This window comes from Peromyscus eremicus, chromosome 11 (genome assembly GCF_949786415.1).
Source record: "Peromyscus eremicus chromosome 11, PerEre_H2_v1, whole genome shotgun sequence".
Taxonomy (NCBI): Eukaryota; Metazoa; Chordata; class Mammalia; order Rodentia; family Cricetidae; genus Peromyscus; species Peromyscus eremicus.
The window spans coordinates 8,739,477-8,753,746 of NC_081427.1; the positions used below are offsets into that span (position 1 = coordinate 8,739,477).

At 40.6% G+C, this 14,270-nt stretch overlaps 1 protein-coding gene across 1 annotated transcript in view; it reads right to left on the bottom strand.

Moving 5' to 3' along the window:
• The window catches only part of Ctnnd2 (catenin delta 2), a 413,610-nt gene that overhangs the window by 50,486 nt on the left and 348,854 nt on the right, over positions 1 to 14,270 (bottom strand). The gene's annotated exons all lie outside the window — the stretch shown is intronic.

Here is a 14,270-nt window from a genome sequence, read left to right on the forward strand (position 1 = left end):
ATAAAATGTATGGTGGCTGATACAACCTTATGAACTTAGATTGGGATCTGTATAATTTAACAGCAGTTGGATCACTAGCAGGGGAGGCGACCTTGACAAATCGTCTAATGCGGTGTACTGTGGTAACCTTGTCTCTCCAATGAGCTTTTATTGCGTGATTCTGTAATACAGCATTTACCAACCTGGCACAGTTTTCTTTGTGTGAAAAATGAATAAAACCCAACTTTGCTTACTGAATTCACTTTATCATTACCAGTCTTGCCTCTCCCAATGATAAAGGTACCTACAGTGACAGATTTATGGAGTGTTTTTAGAATACAAAGCACTTTAGACATTACCAACAGCCCAGCAAGACAATTAATGTATCCCACCCGTAGCTTTCAATTCTGTTCCTTTAATTTACTTCTGGAAGTAAACAAGCAGCAAAGTTGGCTGTCCCTAAAATTCTTTTCGGTGGAATTGGCAAGTGTTCCAAGTTAGGTCCTTTACATACCTCCCACCCCCAAACTAGACATATGTAGCCAGCTTCTAATAGTTATAGGAAACACTTTACCTGCAACAGACCTCTAAATGGCACCTTCTTCTGCTGATAAATTGTCTAGTGTGTGGCAGCATGGGGCAGGAGAAAGAACCCCATGGGAATAGGCAGTATCTTAGCTCCAGGCAGTAATAAATAAAACATAGGGCTCTGTAATATGATATTTTGATATCTGCTCTTATCCTTATTTTAGTGGCTTATTTTAGCTTGGACAGAAAATGCTGATGTTTAAATTACGGAAATAGAAGAGTGTCTGCATTCAGTTGATGACAGGAGAGGAAGTGTCTGACAGAAGTGCTTTGACTTGAAAACCCCCAAATGGGGCATATTTATTGTCTAATGACAGCATTCAAAGTGGTTTGGAGAGGATGCTTTGTGTGTGGATAGTTAGTCCTCGCAGCAAATTGCTTGATATATTTATCGTTAAATCAACTCAACTCTGACGAAGAGCTTGCTTCTGTTGAGCTCAGCACGCCTGTGGTTCTATCATAAGCCACCGGAAGACAAATCTGCCAACCACCGATGTGAGGAGACGGACATGTCCTTTCCTCCCTGCCTCTGGAAGGGAAGTGATGCAGGATGTTCTGACGACAGGATTAAGAGACACTTCAACCATTGAGCATTTGGGACATTCACACTGTGAGCGTGGGAGACTGGTCTTGGGACCTTAATATTGTCCTGGTTGAAAGCAAAAATGTTGAGAAGAGACTTACCTGTGGAATTTCTTAGTTTGGGCTGCTCTTTTGGCTTTAAAATATCAGGGGCAAAGGATGTGGCTTTGTTGGAAGAGTGCTTGCTTGGCATGCATGAAACCCTGGGTTTGATCTCTAGCACTTGAAGGTGGTGCCAGATCGATCAAAAGCTCAAGGTCATCCATCCTTGCATACATACAAAGTTTAAGGTCAGCCCAGACTACATGAGACCTTGTCTCTAAGTAATTAAGTAAATAAATAAACCTATGTCAGATAATAGTGAATGTGTGGTTTCTTTATAGCCTCCCAATCTGTAAGGCCTAAAGGAGACACAACTGATCCTGTAATGTTCACAATTCATGGAAACCACCCCATTACCAAGAAGCTATCCATTCAACCCTGTGTGCCAGGCCATGTGCCCAACATGCAAAGGACCAGGAGTTACCACTGCTGAGAACTCATTGGAACACTTTTGTTTCCAATATGTCACCTACAGCACACGGATGCTTTATTGGACAGCTAGGGCTTTTTCTCAAGTTATCAGAGCCTATATTTTCCCTAGCTGAGTGAAGAAAGCAATCAAGCGTAATTATTCCCAGGTAGAAGACCTCTTGGCTGACTTTGTTGAGTCCTTTAAGAACATAATGTTCTTTTTCAATGTCTTCGTTAGTGTGTTTCAAAAAAAAAAAAAAACAAATGAACACATCTTCTCACACCTGAATTTGAACACTTTTAGCAAAGGAAAATTGGGCAGTAGGGAAAACATTTCATCTCTTTCTGTTGTTTGGAAACTTTGAGGCTAATTGAGGAGGGGAAGGGAAATATGGTCCACAGGATGATGATAGCCACAAGCAACTGTGCTCTGGGCTTATAAGATCAATTTGGGGAAGATGAAAAATTGGTTTGGCTTGGGGTGGTTGTGGAAGGCTTCACATAGGAGGTGGACAGTCAGTTGAGAAGACTCTGTAGGTTGGGGGAGGGGTAAGATCCAGTTGCTATTTTATAAAGAACATGCTGATACATTAAGAGCTTCGTGAGATTCAAAGGAGGAACAATGCAGTCTTTTTCTGACCTGGGTTTCTGCAGTTTTGACTTGTCAGCACAACTCAAGGTAGCTGGCTGCTAACCGCTCCACACTCCACAGCTGCTTTCACCCCTTAGTCTGAATGCTAGAAAAAGCAAGTCTTGTTATGCAGTAAGAATCTTGGTCCCCTTTTCCTCTCCAACCCCAGGTCATTCTTTAGGGTCCCTAAGGTCTGAGAAGTCTTTGGAAGTGAAAGGCAGTTAATTCCATTTTTGTGTCTGAAGCCATGAGGCAAGGCTAAAAGGTGAGGGGGTGTCTTAGTTAGGTTTTTATTGCTGCGAAGAGACACCATGACCGTGGCAACTCTGATAAAGAAAACATGTAATTGAGTCGCTCCCTTACAGTTTCAGAGGGTCAATCTATTATGATCATGAAGGGAAGCATGGTGGCATAGAGGCAGACGTGGTGCTGGAGCTGAGAGTGCTACATCTTGCAGGCAACAGGAAGTCAACTGTGACACTGGGTGGTATCCTGAGCATAGAAAACCTTAAAGCCCGCCCATATAGTGACACATTTCCTCCAACAAGGCCATACTCACTCCAACAAAGCCACACCTCCTAATAGTGCCATTCCATATGAGCTTATGGGGGCTGAATACATTCAAACTCCCACAGTGGGTTAAACTTTCACAGTTTAATACAATTAAGGTGACCAAATTGTTCATTTCTTTTCTCTTTAGTGATAGAGTAGGATGGAGAATGGTTCCATGACCAAGGGTTGGGAGAGAGGGTAGGACAGCAGTTAGAGATTGCCTTTCTAGAAACTGCAAGGGAAACAGTTTGGAAGAACTGCATGTGGGGCCCAATAGCATGGACTGGCTTAGGTAAACAGTTAAGTCCATTTACGTTTGTGTACATAATGTGACATTGTTAATATATGTGCTCTGTTGTAATATATATTATAATAAAAGGACTAAAGAGTCCAATGAAAGTACAGTCTCAGATCACTTTAATGCTGTGTTCTAAGACTAACATTTTCTCAAAAAAATCTTTACCAAAGTGAAATGCAAAAATGTTTAGCAATGAGTGAATTACATCATAAGTCCTATGTAAAACATGAGAATCAAAGGATTACAAGTTGTTAGGTTGGCTAAGGCAAAGGGGGCCATATTACTTTAAAGACTTAAAGAGGTTCCAATATTCTGCACCTAAGGTACAAAGAGTCCATGTATTTTCAGGCTTATTGTTTACTGGGATCTAATCTATGCAAGATTCCATTTATTTCTTCATTTGAGAATTAGTATAGACATTGTAAATTTCCACTTAAGCTGGCATTGTTTATTTAAAATGGTACAAACTAAAAGAGCATTTAACTAGGTTGAGGTTTCATGACTGGTGTTTTACAAAATATTTTTTTGTTAGTAAAAATAATTGTGTAGATTCTGTGAACTGGCTTATTCCATTCTACATATTTTGATGCCCTGTTTTTTGTTTTTGACAAGATTTGGATCACTAAAGACTTGTGCACATAATGCCCACACACTTGATAATGTAGAATCAGGTTGCCCTTGGTATGCACGTTCGTGTTGCCCTTCAGGAAGTGTAAAAATGGTATGTGTCCTTGAAGGAGGCAGCACCTTTCAAATCTGGTGACCATGGGCAGCCTTCCTGGATTCTGGTTGGTCTCTGGGAATACCAACTCAGGTGCCTGTTTCCTAGCCTTCTCTCAGCTGGTGGGCAAAAAGAACACGAAGAAAATGCCATCGTTGAATGTTTTAGTTCAATATTTGCCAAAGGAACCTTGCACACACACACACACACACACACACACACACACACACACACACACACACAAAGGAAAAGAATAGAAAAATTCCTAATACTGGGTGAGGTGATTTTGCTACTGTTGTTGTTACTGTTTTATTTTAAACATTATCACTCTGAACCAAGCCAGACTTATATATCTATATCTATATCTATATCTATATCTATCTATCTATCTATCTATCTATCTATCTATCTATCTATCTATCTTGCCTTTAGTCACTCAGGATTAACTTTCATGTCTTGTGTCCTTTAAGAACTGTTTTTGAAACTGCCTTCCCCAAATCCACACCCCATAAAATGTAAATAAATAAATAAATAAAGTAAAAAAAATGTAAACCATTTTTGATTTTCCCAGACACCAAAAAGTATGTTCTCTTCTACCTTAGAAAATATGGGATGCAAAACTTTAGATATGCACAGCATTATGTAGATTTTTTATATGCCTTAACATTTGTGGTGATAACTGTCCTGTTTATCAAGAATCTGACACAAGAGTTGGCTGTGATGGCTCTCATCTAGAATCCCAGTACTTGGAGACTGACATCAAGTTAGAGGCCAGGCTGAGCTACATAGTGAGACTGCATCATCATCATCATCATCATCATCATCATCATCATCATCATTATCACAACAACAGAATAGAAACAATTAAACTAATACAAAATGGTTTGACCAGTGAAGAAAAGGAGAACTCAGCTCCCATTTACTGTGACAAGTATCCTCATTCTGATCAGGTGTTAGCAGTGACTGACAGTGTTTGAGAGAGAAATACATCCTCCCCTTCATTTAAAGAATGGAATGATGGTCAACCTTTTAATACAGAAGTTTCAGAGAGCTACTTCCTTTGCTGGTAATACTGGAATGCACTTGGATGGTCGAGTGTAAGGCCTGGAGCTTTCTCATACCCTCCTGTGTCTACACTTAGGTTTATACCAAGTGTGCTTGCTCTCATGTGAGTCACCAACTACCTCCTATGGTAGGACACTTGTCACAGCCTTAGTATTACTGGTTAGGACAAGTATGCAACCACAGACAATCAGCTTTACTGCCAGCAGAGAATTCCTGATTTTCTCTCATGCTTGCCTAAGACCCTGTCTTAAGTCCCCGCTCAGCCACAGTGCCTTTGTAAAAAAGTATCAAAGCAGAAGCCTGCTTACAAAATACTCACACATGGTGTGATTAAATACTAGGCTGTTGCTCATAGTTAAAACTGACATCATCAACACAATATAGAAGTTGGTATTCCCACAGCTCATTCGGATTCCAATCAGACCACTCGGATTGGAGAAGCAGGATGGCTTACTAATCCAAGATCAATAAAATAAAGATTTATGACCAAAGTGAAACACATACAACTGTGGTTAACATTACATTTCAAATTAGGCTCACTATAAAAGCCTTCTTCCTACTTTGCTTGTCTTTATTGCCTCATCTAACAGGTTATACTGTAAAATTTGAATGACAGTTTCTTCAAATGGAACCCTCTTCTAATGAATCCTTCAGAATGCATTGAACATATCCTTGTGAAAGTTTCTTAAACACATGATAAGACAAACAATTGTCAGCAAAGACTACTACTATGCCTGGAAATGTACCAAATGCATTGATCAGCCTGGGTCAATTCAACTCGGAGCAACAGTTACAAAGTGCCTTTTCTATCTGTGTACTATCCTTAACTGTAGGTTTTCATGGTAAATGATGATGCTGAATCTCACCACCATGTAATCAAGTAAATAACATCTGTAACCATGACCTTACCAGCTATGTTACATTTAAAGACAAGTAAAATTTAATTAGACATGACAAGTCCATTAAGGAACTAGAGCATTTTGCATGTGAAATTGGTATCTGCAGCCTCCTCCTAGGACACTGGCTTGGCTAGCACTATATGGTTTAGGGGATTTCAGTCCTACAGGTAGCATGGTCAGGATCACTGAAAACGAGCTCAGAAACCTGGAGTAATCTCTGAAGTAGGCAAGGGAGGTGAGACTAGGAAGAGGTGAAGCTCACACCTCAAAGTTCTGTGCTGCTGAGCTGAGGAGCTGAGGTGAAAAGGAGTGGGGCATTTCCATCATTAGAAAATGACCACAAAAGCTAACTGTTGAGACCTGCAGCATACACTCTTCATCTTGCTAACCACAAAGAAGTCTTTCTGAATGGATCAGCCCTGCTCGCTGTGTCTGTGTCTATAAAACCGGCAAGGCAGACCATCCAACACATGGTCAAACAATGCAGCTAAGCAGACATCCGTGGTGGCGTCTGCACTTGAGCATAAGAGGAGACTAGTAAGGAAAACCAGTCCCTAGCTGTCTCCCCCATGGCAGCATGCCCATCACATAAAAATAGCACAGCACAGAAGATTAGCTCAGGGAATAAAAAAGCAAGAACAGAAAAAAAAAAAAAAAAAAGCAAAAGAAACACACCATCCCATTCCTCCAGCCCCACATTGGGTTCCTAACCAACTTCATCTCCTACATGGGTTACATCCTTACGGATGATGGCAAGGTTATCCTCTGCATGAATTCCTGTTTGTCCAGTGCAATGTGAGCATGCATAACCTGATATATCAAGGTAAATGTGTACTCTTTTACTCCATATATGGACACCAGTTATTAAGGCTGGCTCCCTTCTAATAATTCATAAGTAAAATTCTCTCTCTTATTATTTTTACTGAAAAATATTTTTCATACAAATTATTCTGATCACCATTTCCCCTCCCCCAACTTCTAGATCCTGCCCACCTTCCTACCCACCCATCTCTAACTCCTTTCTCTCTCTCTTTAGAAAACAAATGAACAAAAAAAAAAAAAACCCAAATAAACTGGAATTTCAGAAAGGAAAAAAAAAGATACACACACATAAACAAAAATATAAAAACACAAAAACGAAAACCATAATTAATATTCAAGCAAAAGGCCAATAAGACAAAACCAAAACCAACCAAACAAAAAACACATAAACAAAGCAATATGAGACAAAAAGTGTATAAAAACACTGTTGAATTCATTCTGTGTTGGCCATCTTCTGCTGGGCACAGGGCTTAGATTCTAAGAGCCAGAGAGGATGTACGATTCCAAGGAAACAGTGTCTTCCAACACAACAGGACTGCAGCACACGTGAACACAGAGACAGAGGCAGCAAGAACAGGGCCTGCACAGGTTCAGGTCAGATGGGGTCCCAAGTGCTGATGAGAGGGGGAAGTGGACATGGACTCCCACCCACAACCAAGAAGCTGTCTCGGACCGACATTCAGTTGCAAAGGTAAAATTACTTTTTCCCAGTTCCTTTCTTCTTGAGGCATCCTTTTCGACTCTGACAGATGTGAAAATGGCAGCGACAAGGGCAGCCCCCTGGTTAATCACCCCAGTCCCCTTTCCAGCACCAGATCTGCTCCGCACATGTTAGATTGCAACAGATATTGGAAGAGTTGAATTATTTTTAAATGATTTTTTTTAATGTATCTGTTACCGTACTTGATTAGAGACTTTAAATAGTAGGAAAACTGTGGAAGTGGGGCGTAGGTAGGAAGAATCATTTGGAGAACGCAATGGCTAGTGTGGGCAGAGGTTGAGATATATTCTAGAAGGTATGCCATAGTTTCTTTAGCTTTACCTAGTAACTGTGATTTTCAAAAGCAAGCACCAACTTATAACATACACAAGAACCTATTTCACATGCCTGAATTGATTAGCAGTTGGCTTGAGAAGATGATTCAAAGAGTAACTAACCTTTTGAAAAAGAAATACTATTAAATGAGGCAGAATCTTCCATGTTTACTCTGCGTGGTATACAGCTTTCCCAAGAGTTATGCACGCCCCCCCCCCCCCCCACCAATAAATAACCCTTCTCATCTGTTGGGAACACAAAATGAATTGTATTTTTGGCACCTCGAAGTTCTATCCAGAGGAGTCACTGAGTTAGATCTGAGAAATTCCCACACTGCTGAGTGCCAAGGACTGTAAGGAGATGAGTGGGGATGTCAGCCAGAAGGTGGTCAGGTGATGCACGTTTAACTAGCATGAGAACAATTCTAAAAATAAAAATGGCAGCTAATTAAAAAGAGGCTGGATGCAGTACTTCTCTAAACCAGAAATGAATTGAGTTTTAGAAATATTGAAAATGATAAAAGCAGATGATACACATTTGAACAGGATTCAGCTAATTTGATTAACTATTAAGTGTGATAGCCCTCAAAATAATTATCTCAACTCATTGCCTAATTTTAGCAGAAGTGAGAATATTCAAACTTAACTAATTATAGCTTCGGGAGAGAAAAACCTATGAAGGGCCTTTTCCTTTTTGGTTAGAATTGATATCTATCAAGATCCAAGCATTCTCACCAGACAAAAATTTCATAAAACAATAGTCTGCCCTAGACAGGATGAGTTAGTGTTTCCATAATAAAGATTCGGTTACAGGAATGAAGTCTGACGTGAGCACATTGGGACAGTGTGTTGAGTACAGCAAGTGGCCTAATGATGGATTACCAATCACATTCTTTCATTCTTGGTTTAGCAAATTGATGTGCACCACTGCCAAAGTGGAAAAAAAAAGCTTCAATTAAGGTTACCAAGAGAGGAATATGCTACTCCTCATAGCTTGCACAGCACAGTGGCCCTACTTTTTTCAAGAACATTCCCATCTGTTATTGCCACTTTTGTTTTGCATTGCCCTGGGGGTACAGGAAGGAAACACACAATTTCCAACTTGTGTATAAGACAAATGCAGTTCAAGAAGTTAACGGGCACAGGTCAGGTTGTCTCTTGCATTTTGGTACCTGAAAGCCTCAGGAGCAGGAACTTCCTTAAGCACTGTGACCCTCCTCAGTCCTTCCTTCAAGCTCTTTTCACAGTACAGACCTTTCAAATGTGGGGATGGTTTTCTAGCATCATTTATTGAGTTGGGCATTCCACAGACACTCATCAGAGTTCCATCCCATGACTGAAACTGGCATGTTGCATTTACCTTTCTGTCACTATTATATACTGAAGACTAGATAGAATCAAACAACCTGATGTCTCTGGCCAATACATCCACAACTGGGATGTACCCTTAGAATACACAATGTAGGAGCACTGAGTGCTTTGACCTCTAAGAATTGTATTCATGTTTATCATGCTGCTACAGCCACCCACCTCCATGAAAGGTCTTGGGAACAGAACTATACAATGTTGCTAAAACAGGTTCATGTAGCCTGAATTGAGGAACTGCTGTACTTGATATCCAAGGCATTGACTCATGATATTGTATTAGCAAGTTTACTTCAAATTAGAAAAGTAAATGTCCTGCACTGTCTAATAGATGCACAAAAAATGCAGCTCCTTGGCTAAATAAGCTTAATGCAGGCTTCTCCAGACTTGCTTGAACAGAGAGAATATGGAACCTTTCTTGAGAATTACAACTCAAGGCATTACCCTGTTGTTTTTGCTACCTACCTTTAATGTTTACATAGCAATTTCTATGCATTCATGTATCTTTACCACCAAACATATTTAAATTTCATAGCAATGTGAGTTAACATCAATAAAAATAAGAATGATGGAATCACTCTGACTGAAAACAAGATGACAGACTGTGAACTCTGTGAGCTACAATAACAAATGATTTGATGACATATTCCCACTGGTGCAAGAGTGGCATGGATGTTAGGCGAGTCCAGCCACTTCCTCATCTGGTTTAAAGCCAGCACCTCAAGATGGAACTCATGTCTGGTACCATTAGCTGGGCAAAACCCCACGACTGGCTAGGTCCTAGGTCCTAGGTATGAACCTAATATTATCCTTCTTCTAAATGGACATAGATATAAATTTCCTCGTAAGTTTTCATCTTTACATTAATAGATTAGTGCATCTCTCAATCCTCATCAGAGAAGATTCTCTTTGTCGTAGATTGAGATTAATATAGAAACCCACAATTGGTCAACATGAAGAATAAGAGATTAGGAATGCTCAACTGTAAATAGGACATCTAGCTCACACCTCTTTCTCCAAGGCTCAGGGATTACTGGGGGGGGGAGGGGCACTACTGTAGAACCCACAGGTAATGAACATCTACAGCAAAATGGGGCTTGCTGGACTTGTCAAGGCCATTGCACATATGAACTCACAGTGAGTATGACAGAATACACAAGCCCTATGTGAGATCAAGTCAGAAGAAAATCAGCACTGATGTGGGAGGTGGTCATGAAGTCTCACCCTTTGGTGAGGAGTCATTGGTAAATGGTAGTTGCTTGGAGAAGGATAGTTTTCTTAAATGATGTGGACCCTGAGACATTACTAATGCTCCAGTAGAGGGTCCTATACCCATGCGCATATACGCAGCATTAAATGGGCTCAGTGGGTTTAAAAAGCATGTAATATTGGGAAGGATAAATAGTGGGGAAGATAAGGTAGAATTTCTGGAGGGAAAGAATGGGAGTATATTTGATCCAAACACATTATGGGAACATATAAAATTTTCAGACATAAAAATAACAAGATGACAGAGAACATGTATGCTTACATTGGCTGATGGGAGCAGCTAGGCATGCCTTATTCCTAAGCGTACCTGCCTTACCTTGACTTAACATATGCACACTTCCTCTGAGTCTACATACTCATGCCTTGTTTAGAGAGATAAAAATACATAAGGAAGACATAGTATTTACTTAAACTTTGATTGTCTTCCTAACCAATTAGGTATATATGGAAGAATTCCCAATGTTATTATTCAGACACAGAAAGTTTTCTGTTTTAAATTCACTTAAGTTTTTGTTGTCTTAAAATGAAACAATTGTTTTCTATTTTGGTACCTACCAATAAACGAATAACTGGTCTCCAACAGTCAGCTCCAATTTTACTTCTGTTCATACCATGTGCTATCAGTACCAGAGGGGCTTAGGTGATGCTCTGTAACTGGTTCCCAGTACATTATTCTGCTCTGTAAAACCACCTTGTGAAGGACTTTCTGTAGAGGAGAGGCCAGCATCAGGAGACAGTGTCCTGATGCAGGTAGCAGGGGGTGGTGTTGGGGATGATGGTGATGGCTGGACAGTTACTTGATCTTTTTTCCCAACACAAGATGGATGATAAGTTACAGGGTACTTAGACCCAAACCTGCCCCACAGCTTTTGAAACCCCTGTCTTTCCATACTTAAGAGATAGTCCTCTATCTTGGTGTAGTGGTTTCAAAGAAAATGGCCCCTAAAGGGAATAGCACTATTAGAAGGTGTGGCCTTGTTGGAGTAGGTGTGGTCTTGTTGGAGGAAGTGTGTCACTGTGGAGGTGGGCTTTGAGGTCTCATATATGCTCAAGCCACATCCAGTGAGACAGACCACTTCCTGTTTCCTGTGCAAGATGTAAAACTCTCAGCTTCTTCTTCAGCACTATATCTGCCTGCATGCTGCTGTGTCCCACCATGATGATAATTGACTAAACTTCTGAACTGTAAGCCACCCAATTAAATGTTTTCCTTTATAAGAGGTGCCGTGGTCATGGTGTCTCTCCAGAGCAACAGAAACCCTGACTAAGACACATGGTATGAGGGGTTGGGTTCAGCCTCTTCTAATCAAAGCAATAGCTTTGTTTGAATTTTCTGTTTCTGTGATAAAACACTCTAGCCCCAAACAACTCCTGGAGGAAAGAATTTATTTCCTCTTGTGCTTCCAGGTCACAATCCATCACTGAGGGAAGTCAGGGCATGAGCTCAAGTCAGCAGCTCGAAGCAGAAGCCGTCATAGAACACAGCTTACTGATCCTTTACTTGCTCAGATTCTGCTGCCTTTCTTATGTAGCTCAGGCCCATCTTCCTAGGGATGCTGCTGCTCACAGTGGGCTGTGCCCTTCCGTGTCAATCATCAATCATCAATCTCACACGGACACAGGCACCGGCCAATCTGACGAGGGCAATTCTCAACTAAGACTCTCTCAAATAACTTCGGGCTGTGTCAAGTTGACAGCCAAGCTAACTAGAACAAGCTCCTTTGCTTAAAAAAGGCAAAAAGAACTTCCCATCATGCACTCTTACTATTATTTTACTAGTAGAAGTTTATAAAACTTGAAGTTTACATCAAGCTTACTGTGTAGTTTCTGCCCACTGATATGTGCTTTTTTCATGATAAAGACATTGGGCATCTTTCATATTTTTACAATACATGGAATTTGAGAGAAAGAACATTAGAACCAAAAGATATTGAAAAATTATTTTAATAACAGTTGGCTTATGACAGTTGGCTTATGTTTTAGATATTTCTCCCAATTCCCTAGCTTATGAAAACAGTGTTCCTGTGAACTGTAAAAATGTCTTGGGCCACATAATATTGAGAACTTCTTTGTGAATTAACCACAGTGGACATTCTGAATGGCACTGCCAGCATTATTAACCTGCCAGCAATATGCTGCAGGCTTATGATATGTGCAAAAAATGAAAACTTACTGGATTTACATTTGATGAGTTTAAAAGTTTTTGTATTTGTGGTACAGTAAAAAAAAAAATCAACAATTACAACAAGTGTATGAACTCCTCAGAAGTAGACATAAGGAGAAAGAATAAAGGAGAGACCAAGTAGATGTAACAGAAACAAAAATGAGCTTTGAGGACAAAGAGCAGATCAAAGTTTACTTCTGCTAATCTCTCTCAATCAAAATGACTACACATGAGATCTGAGCCCAGCTGATATCTCACTTATTACAAGCAATATTTAACACTGAAAAATTCTAGGGAAGGAAAAGGCATTGGACGGTCCTTTGGCAATTTCTTTATTGTGGTGGGATTTCGCTCGCTGCAAAGGAAAAAGACATGATGAATGGGAGAGATTGCATGGAAGATTAAAAAAGCAGAAAAATATTAGGCACTGGGTATTTGCAGTTCAATTGTTCCAAAGCCCAGCAAAGGCTTGGTGTTTTAGCTTTCTTATCCATCCAATTCAGTTTTTGAAATCTCCGTGTGCCTATTTGTCTTGCTCACTGTGGAGCTCAAGCAAGGGGTGGTGGCACCTTCATTCAAAGAAGTCTGAGAGTGACTGACTCACAGGGCACTGGCCTCACATCTTCTAGTGGTTGTTCTGGGAACAGGGGGTAGCTGCTTCTGCCCTTCTTTATTCTCCTGGCTGTTCTTAAGGTTGGCAAGAACGACTTCCTGTCAGTGTTGCCTTCTAAAGCATGGACCCTAAGCGTGTGCTGCACGCTGCCCTGGCATTCTCTCAAGTTTGTTTCAACATGATTGGCTAGAGAACAGCAGGGAAAGAGTTACCTGCAAGGACCATGCCAGAGCTGGCACTTTGATCTACAGTTAGTTTAGTTACCATTATGCAATGGTCATGGTCAGTACCAACACAATAAAACCAAACCTGAAAGTCAAGTTTCTTATTAGACAAATGTGAGTAGGGCATCTTCATATTAGAGGAGTATTTTCAACACACATCCTGCAATTCAGTATGAACAGCCCCTGCTATATCATGCTAAAAGCCACTAGACATTTTAAGCGTATTTGAAAGAAGATTTGGGCCCAAAGACCAAGTAGCCTGCCTGCAGACCTGCTCTGCTCTGTTCCCCCAGAAGACTCAATCCTTCTGGCTCATCCCTAGCATTACAACCAAACACCAGCTTCAGCTTCCTTTCCCCACTTTCATACTTCCTGTGGATCCCACAGACCATCCCCTTCTGGCCTCCCTCCTTCCACTTGTCTCTGGGCCCCAGCCGCCAGCTTGGGCAGATATCTCTCTGCTTAACCACAGGCCATGCCTGCCAGAAGACAAGGTAGTCTGCCCACGGACCTTCGGCATCAAGGACAGATATTACCTTGGGGTCAAAGGCTGGAAAAAGCTATTCCAAGCAAATAGACCTAAGAAGCAAGCTGGTATAGTCATTTTAATACCTAAAATAGATTCAAACTATTCAAAAGAGATGGGGAAAGACACTTCACAGTTGTCAATGGAAAAAGTCACCAAGATGACATCTATGCCCCAAACACAACAACATTCACTTTTGTAAAAGAAACACTTCTACAGCTAATATCATCTATTGATCCTTACACAATGATGGTGGGAGATTTCAGTACCCGACTCTCATCAGTGGACAGGTCATCCAGGCAAAAACTAAACAGAGAAATATTGGAGCGAACAGATATTATAAACCAAATGGATCTAAAAGACATTTACAGAACATTTCACCCAAACACAAATGAATACACCTTCTTTTCAACACCTCATGGAA